The following is a 14,568-nucleotide window of genomic DNA, read 5'->3' on the forward strand; positions in this document are numbered from 1 at the left end:
CCTGGCCTGTCTCTGTCCCTTCCTATTCTGCTGTAGCCCCAGGAAGCCCGGCTAGCTCTAGGGCTACCCTGATCCAATACCCCCCTCATACCAGAGCAAGAGCAGCCCCTCTCCTGAACCCCAATTTTCACAAAACACACCAAGAAATACAGTTATTAATAAACACATTCTATCTCTGTTACTCCTCTAGTGCTTGGCTTTGCACAGTGTTATTTGTAACCCTAAACATCCACTCTTGTTTCTCACTCCATTCACACCCCAAGGAAATGCTTCCCCAAACCTCTTATTCTAGGACCTTGGAAACAAAAGGCACCTGCACCCATGAGAGATCGTGGGTTGTGCCATGGCCAACAGCAGAAACGGACAATGCTTCAGAGGACTGTTAGTGGTAGAAGTGCTTAGATTAGAGAAAGACTAATTAACTAGTCAAGTTCTTTCTCTTAACATCATTCCCAGTAGTGTGGAACATCCATTTGCTTGCTTCTCTTTGTGTTTCAATGTATGGGTCAGAAGACCCTCACCAATTAATATGGTATTTGTAACAGCACACATGGCTGTCCAATATGGTAGCCTTAACCACATGAGGTTGTTGGGGCACCTGAAATGTAGCTACTCCAACAGAGAAGTGCTGTAAGTGTAACATAGACATTGAATTTTGAACATTCAATGTGAAAAAAAGAATATAAAAAGCTTCATTAATTGTTATTATATTGATTACATGTTGGAATAATATTTTAATATGTTCAATTAAATAATATATATTATTAAAATTAATTTTAATTACTTTAAATATTTACTTGTTAATTCTAAATTTTTTAATGTAAAAAAGTAGAAGTTATGCACATAGCTTGCACAATATTTCTATTGGATGGTGCTAATCTAGACATAATATTTATAAAATGTGATACTGATTCTTTATTAACAATTAAATGGATATGCAATGCTAGTATCGTAAATAGCTTTGTTTTTGTTTTAATTGAGATATAACTGAAATATAACATATTGCTTTCAGGGTTAACAATGGTCATCATACATACTTATACATTTTTTTTTTTTATGAAGAGAACTTTTAAGATCTACTCTCTTAGCAACCTTTAAATATTCAATATAGTGTTATTAACTGTAGTCACTATACTGTACAATTGCATGCCCAGAACTTATTTTTTAACTAGAAGTTTATACCTTTTGATCACATTTACCTATTTTTTCCACCCCTCTTCCCCTTCCTCCTGCAACCATCAGTCTGTTCTCTGTATCTATGAGTTTGGTGTTCAGGGTTTCTGTTTTGTTTTAACATTTCACATATAAGTGAGATAATACAGTATTTGTTTTCCTCTGTCTGACCTATTTCATTTAGCATAAAGCCCTCAAGGTCCATGAATGGATAGTTTTATTTTTATAAAAATGTTTAATAAGATTTAATTAATGTTTAAAGATGATTTAAAAAATCAACTTAATTTAATAAATTTGATTAAAATTTTTCATATTCATTGATCATAATTTGTATTTTGACTTAATTTTAATATATATAATTTGAATATTTTGGAAGAAGATGACTTTTTAGGAAAATATATGTAACATAATCATAATTTTTATATTTATTTTAATTTTGCTGAAAATATATTCAAATTTTGTACTCAATATAGTTGCAACTAATTTTTAATCTTTTCACTCTTTACTGTCAATAGAACACAAATAATGTAAAAATCTTAATTAGAGTAACATAGTGAGTTACCTTTTTCTAATGAAAGTAAGAAAAATAAATGTATGGAATGAGTCAACTTATAAATGATTTATAAATTATATAGCTTTATGTTATTATTAATATAAACATCTATGACCCATCAACAAAAAAAATCCCTAAAAGGTAGTGTAATAATTAAACTCAAATGTCTTTTATGTTTTGCCAATTGTCAGTAACACCAGCCATAGCTTTAAACATGTATTTTATTTTTGTTATTATGAGTGTACTGCTGTTTCGGTAGGAGGAGAGAACATATTTCATCTTATAACTTGTTAGCCTGACCTATACATAACATTTAAGTATTTAGATATATGGTCATGTGGACCTCTACTTGTACTCTTGCTGTGGAGCTTGCAAATGTTAGGGGTGGACCTTTTCTGATCATCCCAGCGTAACCAAGAATTTCTAAGTAAGCACGATATTCTCCATGGAACCACATCATGTGAAGCTTCCATGGTTTCCGGGGAAGCTTTAGAGCTGAGAACATTCGTTTGGCCTTCTCAAGGTCTTTGTGACCCAAATAGGGTGTCCAGCCTAACTCATCGGCACATTTACGCCTGGGCCTAGATGAAAGGGGTGAATCTAAGAAATTGGTGGGGAAGAGAATAAACCTAACGATGTCTTTGCATATGTGTCTTCCTACTTTTGCCTTTTCCAGACTAAGTTAAATAGCCTGGTTGGCAATTGCTGAGACAGGTTTAAAGCCAATTCAGTATTTCTGAAATATATGCAATATCATGGCTGTGGTGCCAACTTTGGTAGAAACTGGGTCAAAGGGTGGAGTAGGAGGAAGGGATGTTCTTCAAATGGAGCACTCAGCCGTCTGCCAACTAAGCTATGATTGAAGAGTAAGGTTCTTGGAGAACACAAAGGAAAATTGTGAGTGGTGTTGTTTATTAAGTTGATTCACATATTATTTTAATAATACATGAGAAGGGACAACCACAAAATGCATCAATCCAATACGAATAGAACTATGAATTATATCTATCCCTGGACAAGCTTTACTCAGCTTTGAAAATTAGTAACTATTTTCAGTAACAAAAACTGTAGAATTATGAGTGGTCATTACGGCAGGAGTAAAAATGGACTTGGAAGCGGAAATCCAGAGTCCTAGTCCTACTTTTGCTATTTTCCAGTCATATAACTGAGGGTAAGTCACTAAACTGATCTAATCTTCAATCTCCTGCCTGAAAAATGATGAAAAATATGTTATGCCTCTTTCATAAACTGATATGAGGATCAAAATGAGACACTTTGAAAACTGTAAAGTTATTTACAAACAGAAAACATCATTTTTTGTTTCACTCTTGATATTTCCTTCAGGAATTGGGACTGATTTCTATAATAGCTATTATCATTACATATTGATATGAGTTTATTTAATGTGATTATATTGTAGGATATATTTTTTCCCAAATGACTACAATTCAGAACTCTAAATCACCAATTATTTTTTTTTTTAACGTTTATTCATTTTTGAGAGACAGGGAGAGGCAGAGCGTGAGTGGGGGAGGGACAGAGAGTGAGGGAAACACAGAATCCGAAGCAGGCTCCAGGCTGTGAGCTGTCAGCACACAGCCTGACGCAGGCTCAAACCCACAAACCATGAGATCATGACCTGACCCGAAGTCGAACACTTAACCAACTAAGCCACCCAGGTGCCCCTAAATCACCAATTATTAAATATCCAAACTTTATTAAAGTATTATTCCAAAGAAACTTATTTTTTTTTAACTTCATCAATTTCGCTAAGAGTGCTATATTTCCCCCTTGAATTCCTATTTCTCTTTCCCTCTTATTTCATTTAAAAAAATCAGATGACTTATTTCCTATAAGATACTTATGTTGTCAAAAAAAAATTACCATTTACCAATGTCTGCTTTTCTTCTGTCTCTCCTTCCTGCACTCATCTACAGTTGATGGGGAAGGTGTCTCCTAATTTTCTCATCTTGAGTGTTTTTACAGAAAGGGACTCTTGTGGCTCTCTTCTTCACCCTTGAACCATCTGTGGGTTCCACTGTGACAGGACTAGTTGGGCTGTTGGACACTCCCTGTGCAATCTTGCCCTATCAGATAAATCAGGGAGTGAGCCTCTGACAGGTACTGCTGTCACTATCCGGGTGTCCATGGCGCAAAGTGGCACTCTAATCAGACCCTGCGTACACATGGTTGTGCAAGAGGCTATGGGTGGGTGACTTTTTCCTCGCCCCAGATAAATGCCTCACTGATTCTGTGTGCTCAGAGTCCATGAAATCCTTTCTTAAGATTTGAAATAAAAGAGAATGTTATGAAAATATTAAGGCATTACTCCTATCACTAATAGATAATAGCATTTAATTATGTAAGAAAACTTCAGGCACCCAAATATTAGAATAAAATAACATATTAAATTCTTTTATTAAATGAGGAAAGCTCTTGGTCACTTTATGTATTCAGGTAATAAGTTAATTCAGGCTCCTCCCAGGCAATTCAATTAGAAGATAATTTTAAATAGGACGGGTAGATAGATGGATAGATAAGAAAAGACTTTAACCACTCTGTGCCTGATTTAATAATTTAAAATAAGTTATTTTAGAATTTCAGAATACTGCTTATAATGTTGATGGTCACAGCTCTGTGTTACATAGTTAATTATATGTGTTTTAGTTGTTATAAATGTTCTGTAGTAATTCATGTTGATGACTTTTTTGGAATTATTTATTCTAAATAGGTGACCAGTCCCTTAGTATTTTCTTGCCTCAGAGGCAAGAGGTAGCACGATTTCTAGAGGACCTGGTGTCTCTCTGGGGATACACAGAATGCTGTATCTTCAGCACAGATCCTTTAAGCCTTGCTCGTGATTCCAGGGCCGTGAATGTGGACCAAAGCAGCAGATTCCCTGAAAATATCCCAGCACTTCTCCAGTAATCACTATGAGCAAATGATTGATGATGACTGGAGCCTCCCAGAATCTTGGTCATACATGAGACACAGGTACAGCCCAATTGTTGCTGAATTTCCCACCACCCTGTAAGAATAGGACATGGAGTTGGATTTCAAGTGATTTATAGATTATAAACAAATATGATAGTTCTTGCACTTTTGAATTTGTGAACTACGATTCTGCAATTCCTATGTTATGGCTTTTAGCATACACATTCACGAACTGAACAAGGGATTAGAGAGAATTAATTATTAATTCCTGGTTTGAACAAGAAGTTATTGTTGTGTTGATGATCTTAGAGTAACTAGGCTTGCAGATATATGACAGTAATCTTCACTTATTCTTTGGCCCTTTAATTGTGGAAACACAGTAACAAAATATAAAAACCAAACTTTATTTTGAAAAAGCACCACAATTCCATCATGCAAATAAAGCAACTGTTTTAATGCTGTGTATATCCTTCCAGTCAATATACGTATATATTAGCAAGTAACCTGTGTCTCCAATTTGAGGAGTATCATGGAAGAATTTCAGCAAAATTTTTGAAAGCCCAAATTCCTTCCTGCCCTTGATAGAATATCCTTTGCTGTGATTGGCCTTTGCGTTCCCTTTGGTGGCCTTTAAATTGCTCTTGCTGCAGCCTGTGGCCTCTGTTGCTGCTGGCTGCTTTCTTACCAAGAGTGTGGGTGGCTTTATGTGACATGAAAGCTTGTCACTGCTGAGTTCATTTAAAGATCTTCTTGTGCATCAGGATAGCAAATCTGGGGTGCAGCTCCCATAGGCTTATACCTGTTTGAGCATGTCTGGGAAATTTGTGAGCAGCCTACTTTCCCAGGGCCTGAAAAGCCTATGGAAAAATCTTGAGTTTTGTCTCCTGCTTGGACTACTCGGCATTTGGGGTAAATTATGAGATCTCTGACAGAAGTCCAATTAAAAGGGGGCTATAGTTACCTGGAAAAGAATTCATCCTAAGGTTGGAAGGAGGGAGACCTAATGAACTCCCCAGCATCAAACCCTGAGTCAACAGAGTTAGAGATTTTGATTATAGCTTTGTGAATGTCACATCTGTTCTCAGCCCAGTCCCATACATTCATGTCTGGGTCCTAGGCCAAATGAGGACTGTAAGTAAAAACTGAAAGAACATTTCCTGAACACTTCATAAAACATGAAGGTGTACACACATATGTACTGCATTGTTTTTGACCCCTCAGATTGAGCGTTACAAGTTGGAGACAGACAACCCCAATTTGCCACAGGTCACCAAATTTTAGTTCTGCAAACTTTTAGGAAATGCAGCATGTTGTAACATCCTTTGTGCTCAGTGGAGTAGCAACAGGGTTTGCTGAAGAAGGAGATGCTTGGAGGAACAGGATCTGGAAAAGAAGTGGTGGCCGTCGGAGGAGAAATGTGGTATCTAGTAAGGCTAGATTTGTTTCTGATCACAAGTAAGACATCACTTATGACTCTGAGAAATGCTAAAGGGAACATCTTAGGGGTTGAGAACCAGCATTATGCAACTAGGGGTAATCATATCTGAGATCTGAGTAGTCTTCAAGTGATGCTATATGCACCTGTAGGCTGGCGAGATCCCTTCGGAGCTAGATAGTGGCTCACAGTAACCACAGACGGAAGGTGCTGCTACATTTAACTATGATCTTGTCAAAATGGCATAGGCTCTTAGGTTTTTAAGGGTTCCCCTTGACTTAGTATTTTTCTTTCCTTTTTATTCAGCACATATTATTAAGTATATCTTTTGCATAGGGGGATATAGTACACCATGTGCAAAACATATTTTAATCCAGCCCTTACAGACCTTGTAGCCTAGTGAGCAACACAGATTCATGTGTTCATTCATAACAATCTTATTGAACTACCTACAATATGCTGGATATCATTCAATGTTTTTGACATAATAATGAACAAGTAAGCAAGGAAGGATTTTCGTTTCAAAATGCTAACTTGGTAGGAGTAGATAATAAACACAAGGGTAATAAATTATAAACACGAACATTAATGCAAGATAAGTAACTGCAGATAGGGTGAAGTACAGGGAAAGGAATAAGCATAGTGAAATGATGACAAGCAACTGAAAGGCCTCACTGCAGAAATAACATTTGAACAGGGACCTAAAAGATGGAAAAGAGTCCACCACTGACGATCTACATACAGATGAGTGTTCCAGGCAAAAGCAACAATAAAAGGCAGGGCCCTGGGGCAAGAAGAAAGTGTTTGTTCAAGGAACTGAGGTGAGCTGGAGCTTAGCGAGAGGAGAAATAATGATGAGATGATTTTGGAGAATTAGGAAGGGCCAAATAATGCAGGGCCTTTGACTTTGCTCAGGAGCACAACTCCTTGCTTTAGTTACTAGGAAGGCTATGAACGTTATAAGCAGGGGACAATCATGATCTTAGCAATTACGGTAACAAGTGCTGAGATTTTTCATTTCCATCCTCTCACAGTACTCTCCCTCAATTCTCAAGAAACTTAAATTCTTGGGGCGCCTGGGTGGCGCAGTCGGTTAAGCGTCCGACTTCAGCCAGGTCACGATCTCGCGGTCCGTGAGTTCGAGCCCCGCATCAGGCTCTGGGCTGATGGCTCAGAGCCTGGAGCCTGTTTCCGATTCTGTGTCTCCCTCTCTCTCTGCTCCTCCCCCGTTCATGCTCTGTCTCTCTCTGTCCCGAAAATAAATAAACGTTGAAAAAAAAAATTTAAAAAAAAAAAAAAGAAACTTAAATTCTTAAGAGCTGGTCCTGAGAAAATGTAAGCTGGCACTGTTCAGTGACTTGCCACGAAGCTCACTCTTCACACTAATATGTGCTGTCTCTGCATTGACTCAAATATCTGAACTCCAGCTTACTCTGTGCGACATAAGATGGGACACTCCCTGAGACACCAGAGTGGCTTTGGTTTCTTCCTCCCTGCTGGAGGAGTTCCATAGCAAAATTAACTATCTAGCAACTACCTCTTCCAGGAGGTTCATGGAGGTCAAAGTTTTTTAGGCCTACCTGTCACGTTACAACAGCCCTGTGTTGAGAAATTTGGCAACATACACATAAAACTTGAGATTTAATAGTCTTAATAATAGTAATGTCAGAGATGTCCTGCAGACCTATAGGACCTTGGGAAGAGTGATTGAAGCAGCCAAAGGAAGACAATTCAAATACTACATGGTAGCTGCCTGTTCTTATATATGAACACATGTGCAAAACCCAAGGGACTGTCAGAAATAGTGGAGGAACGTGGATTTTTCAAAGGAACAGTAGGCTGAATTAGCTAGTAGAAAAGAGGGAGTCACCAATAGGCTAAAATATGAAACACCACTCCATTTTCAAAATATCTCCTAAACATTTTCAAAATATTTGGGACTTCCTGATGGAATTACTCATTGATGTTTATTTTTCTTTCATCCATTCACCCACCATTAAAGGAATCTGTGTGTGTGTGTGCGCACGTGTATTTGCATATATATAAATGTATGGTTGCACAATTTAATATATATATATATATATACATATGGTTTTATATATAGTTGTAACTATATTAGTCACTATATATGCTAATGTGTATATATTATATATGGACTGAATGTTTGTTTCCCCCTAAAATTCATACGTTAAAATAAAAAATGTATATGGTCATCACATTAGGACACGCCCAATGTGATATGTTCTTATAAGACGAGACTTGCCTCTCTCTCTCTCTCTTTCTCAATCTGTATCCCAAAGGAGACCATTTGAGGACATACTGAGAAGGTGGCCATCTGCAAGCTAACAAAGGAGACCTTCCTGGAAACCAACACTGTTAGAGCCTTGATCTTGGACTTCTAGCCTCCAGAACTGTGGGGAAACAAATTTTTGTTGTTTAATCCACTCATTTTCCTGATTCTTTGAATAACTGGGAATGTTTTTAATTAGATACAAGACATTGTGAATTTCTATACATATTCTCAAGCTTTGAGGATGCAGTTAAATCACGTGGAAACAATAGGATCCTTTTAAGGCTTGCTCTTAAGCCTTGTTAAGCTGGAGCAGTGCAGTCTTTAGTATAGGGCTAGTTTTGTTCCAGTACTAAGGCAATATATGTCCTTTGCCTGATGCTCTGTGAGCATGAATTATCCCTTGCTTTTTATAGGCTCTAGAGATTCTCACTGATATTTTCAGCTATTATTTTCCGCTGGCCTTGGAGGAAAATAAGACACATGTACTCATTGGTATTGAGCCAGAGCCTCAAGAGGCCTCTCTGTAGATTTCCAGAATTCTCTTTCTGTCCTTCTCTCCTCTGCCCTGTGAACGTTAGCTGCCTTGGCCATCCCAAACTCCATCTCCTCATTTAATTTTTTTAATGTTTTTATTTTATTTTTGAGAGAGAGAGACAGAGACAGAGAGACAGAGGCAGAATGCGAGCTGGGGAGGGGCAGAGAGAGAGGGAGATACAGAATCTGAAGCAGGCTCCAGGCTCTGAGCTGTCGGCACAGAGCCCCACACAGGGCTTGAACTCATGAACGGTGAGATCATGACCTGAGCTGAAGATGGACACTTAACCGACTGAGACACCCAGGCCCCCCCCAACTCCATTTCTTTAACTTATGGAGAATGCCAGGGAATACGTGGCTTTCCCCTTCTTATACTGCATCTTGGAAACTCTCTCCAGACACTAATGTACAGACAATGTCAGGACTCATTTGTTTGTTTCCTTGCCTTCATGGATCCTTGTCTGGTGCCGTCTGGTGTCTAACGCTTGAAAATGCTTATCATTTACTTTATGCAGTTTTTGTTGTTTCCAGAGAATAAATCTGGACAGTGTTTCTCCATCTTGGCTGGACTCAACTTTGTATTTCAGAATTTTATTTTTATAAATCTAAATGTGTGGTTTTACATTTATCCCTATAAATTTTGTATTGTTAATTTAGTCCCGTTTAATTCTCTTCTAACATTTTGTGGGTTTTTTGTTTTAATTAGTATGTGAAAAATTAATAATCATTATTTCTATATGCTTGTCACACAGATAAAATATGTAGTTTAGATTAAGACCAGGATAGATTTCTGAGGCCTTCCACTAGGGATCAACCTGAAATTCTCCTCAAACCATTAGGCAGTATTCTTTGACAATAATAGTCCATATATGAGTTGCAGAATCATCTCATATATGTAAGCACGGAACTTACATACCCATCTCCTACCCACAAAAACAATGAGTCTTTATCACTTTCTTCACAAAAGTTAAGATATTCTATATTTACTGCGTTCCCTAAATTTAGAAACTATCACAATGAGAGTTTAGTTTATGCTCTATGACTTTTTTCTTAATGTATTCATGTTGGTATCTGCAGATCTCTACTTCCAAACAATTATATAATTTATTCCAGAATTGAGCTAAAAATCCACAAGATTAAGTAGACCTATAGCTTCCAAATTTTACCTTTTCTAAAAAAGAGCCATTTGTCCATTTCTCATTTCCTATCCTTGGTCTTGTTTATCATGACTTTTCAGAAACTGCCAAAAATATTTTTGGGAGTATAATGCAAATTTTTTTCAATATTCTGCTGATAATCACCAGTATATTACTCAGCTATGTGAAGTTCCTTCTATATAGCAGAGATTGAAAACATATGGCTAAAATTTTTAAAACATGATTGTCAGAAAATTTTGATGACATTAAAATGCCTTTCTTTAAAAAATTTTTTTTTTTTACATTTTTTTCATTTTTGAGAGACAAAGAGAGACAGAGCACAAGTGGGGGAGGGGCAGAGAGAGAGGGAGACACAGAATCCGAAGCAGGCTCCAGGCTCTGAGCTGTCAGCACAGAGCCTGACACGGGGCTCAAATCAACGAAGCATGGGAGAATGACCTGAGCTGAAGCCTGATGCTTAACCGACTGAGCCACCTAGGCACCCCTAAATGCCTTTCTTATGTAGCTTCGCCTGGTAAGAGTTCCGACCATATTTGTTTTTAAGGTGTCAGTTTGAACACTATTATCCGTGATGGAGAAAAAAGAAAAATAGGAATCTTATTTTTCTTCTGTGATTTGTTAACATGACCTGTTGCCTGGATAACTAAATAGTACCTGATATTCAAGCAGTGATCCTAAACTGTGACTGCTGTTTTCCCTGTTAGAACATTATCTAAACTGTCATTGCCATTTTTCTTCATAACCATTAAGCACTTTGTTGGCTGCCCTTGCCCCCCCCCTTTTTTTTCTTTTTCTTTTGGAAAAGGGTTGGTCCATTCTGTGATATGTAGCTTTCCTGCTGTTATTTGTACAGGTTCTCACCGTCCTTATAGCTTCACACCATTCCTATATGCACCCAAATCAGGTATACTAATGAGTTTTTATCCCAGAATAAATCACTGTAAAGCAGTTCATAACCGACTACGTTCTGTAAAAACTTACAATTGATTAGAAATTTAGCTTCTGCACATGCACAAAGTAAATCCAACTATGGGAAACGGTTTCTGGAACCAAAGTTTGGGACTTAGTGAACTCATGTAACAATGACTTCAATAACTGAAAGAAAAAAAAGTCGCCAGGCTCTGCGCTAACAGCATGGGCCTGGAGCCTGCTTCTGAGTCTGTCTCCTTCTCTCTCTGCCCCTCTCCCACTCATGCGCGTGTGCTCTCTCTCTCTAATGTAAACAATAAACATTAAAACAACAAATAAAAGGAACTGTGCTAACAGAAAATCATCAGATTAGCAGAAAAGTGACATGATGATAATGGCAAAGTTACGTGGTCCAAGCTTTTATTTGTGTCAAAAAAAAAAAAAACAAAAAAAAACCTGAAGCTTTGCATCTTAAAGTCATAGCTTCTCGGTGAATTGTATTGTTTTGTGGAAGGCTTGACTCTGAAAATAAACAAGTTTATTCACTGTCAGATGAAGTTGGTTTTCAGACAAACTAGTGATTGTGGTATGTTATCTTGACTGGAAAAACCTCATTTCTTCACTCATCTTTGGAGGTGGTTCCTCATTGGTCTGTGATTCCAATGGATGAACAACAGTTAAGGATCAAAATTTATTTGGATGCGTGAGTCAGAAACATTGAATCTGGGTAAGGTAGGAGAGCCACAGACACCCTCATACGTAAATGTATAAATACTGCAGTGGAATTATTCATCCCCAAATGGTACATTGTTACATGCCTCCCATGAAAACAATCAGTAAAATATTTAGCCAAGAATGTACCCACTTTTATTTCTGAATAGCTTGTTATGATAATCTGTAAATGAATAGTTGCTGAGAATTGTGTAGAACACAGTACAAAGGTTCTTCAAGCACTTACAGGAAGTTTACATGGTTACTTTCCTGTCCCCAAGAAGTCTACAAGTATAGTAGGAGAAATAGGAATCTGAGACACTCCGATGGTTGTGTTATTATTTAGCTAGCATTTATTGAGTGTCTACAATGTACCAGATACCATTCTAAGCACTAAGGATACTGTAATGAACAAAGTAGACAAAAATTCCTGCACTTATGGAGTTTACATTCTAGTGGGTAAGGGGTGGAGAGTCAGAAAATAAATAAGCTAAATAAGTGGGTCAGATAAGTAAAACTATAGGATTTTTTTAGACCACTGATGGAAATACAGTGTAAACCACATATGTAATTGTCAATTTTCCATTAGCCATATTTAAAAAGAAGCAGGTGAAATTAAATTTCAATAAATTTTTTATTTTGGAAAAAATTTTGGTTTACAAAGGTTGCACGTGTAATCCAGAAAGTTGGTGTATAGGTTTCACTCAATTTCCCTATTGTTAATATTTTATATTACTGTGGTATATTTCTTGAAATTAAGACACCAACACAGATACATTACTATTAACTAAATCACAGTTATTATTTGGATTTCATCAGTTTGTCCATTAATGTCCACTTTCTGTTCCAGGATCCAATCCATGCTACCATATTGCATTTAGTTGTCATGTCAATCTCCTCTAGTCTGTTACAAGGGATACTAATTTTCATAATATATTTTATTTAATACAATATATCAAAAATATCACTTCAGACAGTGATCAATATCTTTTACATTATCCACAATACGTTTTACATTATTTTTTCATAATAAGTCTTCAGAACCCAGTGTGTATTTACACTTACGACATATAAGCACTTTCGTTGAAAGTACTTAATCTGCATTTAGATCTCACAAGATTTACAGGTGAACAAGTAGATTCACATACTCAGGTTCTAAACATACTTAAAAGTCTTCTAATAATTGCACTGAATATCAGTTTCTAAACTTAAATTAATTAGTTTCATTAATTAAAAAATTCAGTTCCTCAGCTGCACTAGCCACATTTCAAGTGTTCAATAGCCATATATATGTAGCTAACAGCTATCATATTGAATAGTGCAGCTCTAGACCACTGTAAGGATCTTTGGCTTTTATTCTGAGTGAGACAGAGAGCTCTGAAGGGTTTTGAACAAAGGAGTGATATGATGTAATTTAAGAATATTTTGCTGTGCTGGAAAATAAATTGAAGTGAGGCAAAGGCAGAAGCAAGGAGATCAGCAGGGAAGATATTGCACAAATCCAGGTGAGTGATGGACTAGGGTGGTAGCAGTAAAGGTGGGGAGAAGTGGTAGGATTCCAGGAGTACTTTGTTGGACCTAACACAATATGCTCTTAGATTGGATATGGGGTCATGGATGACGCCAATGATTTTGGCCTAAAAATTAGGACAATGAGATTGTCTTTTACAGAGATTTTGTAAGCAGCAGGTTTGGGGGGTAAAGGAGAAGACCGGGGGCTCAGTTTTGCAATTTTGAGTCTTAGGTGGCTGTGAGACATTTAAGTGGAGATGTTAAGTAGGCAATGAACATAGGAGTCTGGAGTTCAGGGAACACAGTTCAGCTGGACATATACATTTAGCATATAGCTGATATTTAAAAATTAAGACTAGAGATCACGAAAGGAATAAGTGTACAGAAAGAAGTATTAGGGTGAGGTTATTCAGCAGCTGTATTTTTAGGAAAATGCAAGTTTTGAAATCAGGCCCTAAGAGATCAACAAGAATTGGTGGAATAATCAATTCCTTGCAATTAAAAAATTCCTTGCAATGATGCAAAGGTAACGATTAGCCAACCATGCTACAACAGATGATTTTGCTCAGCTGAAGTAAAATCACACAGCCAGTAGATATGGAAAGATGCATTAAACAAGGAAAGGCTTTCTTGCTGGCTAAGTGGTTAGCAGACCCGCGAATGTGAGGATTCTAAGGACAGCTTTGGAGTTACGTGACAGCTGTAGTTAGTTTCTACACACACACAAAATCAACCAGCCTGTTCGACCATACAGCATATGTCCTAATGCTGGTACAACAAAGACACCTCTCCCATTGGCAGAGAAAAGTGTTATCTTGGATCACAACCCCACTTCAGCACAGAGGCCTAGCACGGGTAGATTACTAGGGAGGTGCCCGTTCCCTGGAGGCACCTGAACTCTTAAATGGGACAAATTCGGAGGCAGGGGGCTGATCGGGCAAATTCAGACGCAGCAATCCCGTCAGCTGGTGAATTCTGTGCGGAATTCTGACAAAGAGGAAGGCCTTGGCTTAAAGAGGAAGTGCGGAGTTACTTATTTTAGGATAGTGGAAAAGCGTTTAGTTGAAGCTCAAGGACAATAAGCAGTGAGATTCTCGAGCTGGCCGCAGGGCTGAAAGTAGCTCTCCGAACGACCCTTTCTTGCCATCTTCTCCCTAAGCCGGGCAGTGAGGCGCGTGAAGGACACAATCGCGTGGCAGTGCGACGGAAAGGGGCGGAATGGGGCGGAATGGACCGATTCACAGGGCATCTTTTAGATCGCAAGCAACGTCCCCGTCGCTATTTTCCTCTCATCAGGTAGCTCCGCCCAGAGGTGGTTCGCTCCCCGGCAAACATTTGGCCTGGTTAAACAGGGAAG

The sequence above is a fragment of the Puma concolor genome, chromosome B2 (genome assembly GCF_028749965.1).
Source record: "Puma concolor isolate L17-30 chromosome B2, mPumCon1.1.hap2, whole genome shotgun sequence".
Taxonomy (NCBI): Eukaryota; Metazoa; Chordata; class Mammalia; order Carnivora; family Felidae; genus Puma; species Puma concolor.